This window comes from Myxocyprinus asiaticus, chromosome 44 (genome assembly GCF_019703515.2).
Source record: "Myxocyprinus asiaticus isolate MX2 ecotype Aquarium Trade chromosome 44, UBuf_Myxa_2, whole genome shotgun sequence".
In the NCBI taxonomy this organism is placed as follows: domain Eukaryota; kingdom Metazoa; phylum Chordata; class Actinopteri; order Cypriniformes; family Catostomidae; genus Myxocyprinus; species Myxocyprinus asiaticus.
In genome coordinates this window covers 6,956,026-6,959,309 of record NC_059387.1, presented here as the reverse complement: position 1 = coordinate 6,959,309, position 3,284 = coordinate 6,956,026, and positions in this window count along the sequence as shown.

The following is a 3,284-nucleotide window of genomic DNA, read 5'->3' as shown; positions in this document are numbered from 1 at the left end:
ATATGCCACAAAGTTTGGGGTCCTATGACGCAGTGGCTTAGCTGACCTAAAGTCAGAAATAAAGTAAATACTTTCGATTTTAAATAAAAGGGTATTTATAATATTTATTATTGCATATATATACTAATTAAATATCTATCTGTGATATTCTTGCGCTATTATATATTTTTCTCTCTTAAAATACCGTCATACAAATCAGGCAAAGCGTTGGTCTACTATATGAAGAAGATCAGACGCCCTCTGCTGGCAGAATAAAAGCATGATCACTGCACGGAAAAACGTACACTCTTTGTCGTTGTTTTAAAACGAAACACAGTTACAGACCATATGGTGCAACTAGATAAAATGGTTTATTAGGGGATACAAACTTGACCTCCTTCAGCTTGTTGGCCGAAAATCCCGTATCTTTAATTGACCTGCATTCAAATCCCACGACGTTTTTGTCAGATTGAAAAAGTATCACCTTTTAAATCTTTCAATTCCAAGAATTCGTACCTGTGATATTAATTGATATCCGCAACCACTATTTCTATTCTCAAGCAATAAACATAAACGACTGTGATTGGTTCATCTTGATATTGCTATATATGTGCCAAGGCGTCTGTACAACAGTTTACACCTTAATAATGACATTGAACATCTTACAATTTACATTTAAAATACACTAGAAAAGGTACAATATGAGAATTATTATTTAGCTCAATCGTATCTGATTAGTTTTAGAACATGTTAATTGCCATTCTGCTTATTCTACTTCTACGACTGAACAAGTACATTAGACAAATAATTTACCAACAGATAATGAATTATATAATTTTACAATCTTAGATAAGGAACTACAATTTAAAACTCTAGTGTTTCGGCTTGATATGTAACTAGAACATTTGCAAAGACAACCCTTATTAATATAAACTATAAATGATACAACAGGGGCTTTAAAGCTATGACAGGCCACGAGATGGCGCTCTCACCATTCATGTTTGTATGATGTCTGAGCCTTTACCGACACGTTTGTGGATTTTTATTTTTATTTTTATTTATTATTATTATTATTTTATGCAAACAATCTTAATATTGTACTCACAATCATCTTAGATTTAGATTATGCACCTGACGGGGCAGTTGAGATAGTGGGCAGTGTAACTTCAGTAATTCTAGCTCAAAAACATGTCTAATACATACAGGTGCATCTCAATAAATTAGAATGTCGTGGAAAAGTTCATTTATTTCAGTAATTCAACTCAAATTGTGAAACTCGTGTATTAAATAAATTCAATGCACACAGACTGAAGTAGTTTAAGTCTTTGGTTCATTTAATTGTGATGATTTTGGCTCACATTTAACAAAAACCCACCAATTCACTATCTCAAAAAATTAGAATATGGTGACATGCCAATCAGCTAATCAACTCAAAACACCTGCAAAGGTTTCCTGAGCCTTCAAAATGGTCTCTCAGTTTGGTTCACTAGGCTACACAATCATGGGGAAGACTGCTGATCTGACAGTTGTCCAGAAGACAATCATTGACACCCTTCACAAGGAGGGTAAGCCACAAACATTCATTGCCAAAGAAGCTGGCTGTTCACAGAGTGCTGTATCCAAGCATGTTAACAGAAAGTTGAGTGGAAGGAAAAAGTGTGGAAGAAAAAGATGCACAACCAACCGAGAGAACCGCAGCCTTACGATTGTCAAGCAAAATCGATTCAAGAATTTGGGTGAACTTCACAAGGAATGGACTGAGGCTGGGGTCAAAGCATCAAGAGCCACCACACACAGACATGTCAAGGAATTTGGCTACAGTTGTTGTATTCCTCTTGTTAAGCCACTCCTGAACCACAGACAACGTCAGAGGCGTCTTACCTGGGCTAAGGAGAAGAAGAACTGGACTGTTGCCCAGTGTTCCAAAGTCCTCTTTTCAGATGAGAGCAAGTTTTGTATTTCATTTGGAAACCAAGGTCCTAGAGTCTGGAGGAAGGGTGGAGAAGCTCATAGCCCAAGTTGCTTGAAGTCCAGTGTTAAGTTTCCACAGTCTGTGATGATTTGGGGTGCAATGTCATCTGCTGGTGTTGGTCCATTGTGTTTTTTGAAAACCAAGTCACTGCACCCGTTTACCAAGAAATTTTGGAGCACTTCATGCTTCCTTCTGCTGACCAGCTTTTTAAAGATGCTGATTTCATTTTCCAGCAGGATTTGGCACCTGCCCACACTGCCAAAAGCACCAAAAGTTGGTTAAATGACCATGGTGTTGGTGTGCTTGACTGGCCAGCAAACTCACCAGACCTGAACCCCATAGAGAATCTATGGGGTATTGTCAAGAGGAAAATGAGAAACAAGAGACCAAGAAATGCAGATGAGCTGAAGGCCACTGTCAAAGAAACCTGGGCTTCCATACCACCTCAGCAGTGCCACAAACTGATCACCTCCATGCCACGCTGAACTGAGGCAGTAATTAAAGCAAAAGGAGCCCCTACCAAGTATTGAGTACATATACAGTAAATGAACATACTTTCCAGAAGGCCAACAATTCACTAAAAATGTTTTTTTTTATTGGTCTTATGATGTATTCTAATTTTTTGAGATAGTGAATTGGTGGGTTTTTGTTAAATGTGAGCCAAAATCATCACAATTAAAAGAACCAAAGACTTAAACTACTTCAGTCTGTGTGCACTGAATTTATTTAATACACAAGTTTCACAATTTGAGTTGAATTACTGAAATAAATGAACTTTTCCACGACATTCTAATTTATTGAGATGCACCTGTATTTCACCCCAAGATGTGTGTGTGTGTGTGTGTGTGTGTGTGTGTGAAATTATATTTTACTAAATTAAGCCTAATTTTAGGACCTTTAAATGCTTCTGCATAGCTGTAATGCGGAATATATATATTGTTATTATTATTATTATTCTTTAAAATGTGCTGATTTAACAAAAAAATAAACAGAACAAAATTTAAATAAATAATTATATTCTGTATTAATGCAAAAATAATTATTAGTGACTGTAATGCAATATATATATATATATATATATATATATGCTGGTGTGTGGTTTGCGTTCTGGCGCACTATGGCTGCCGTCACATCATCCAGGTGGATGCCGCACACTGGTGGAGGTTGAGGAGATTCCCCCTATACTATGTAAAAGCGCTTTGAGTGCCTAGAAAAGCACTATAAAAATGTAAGGAATTATTATAATACACACACACACACACACACACACACACACACACACACTCACTGAGCACTTTATTAGGAACACCTGTACATCTACTTATTCATGCAA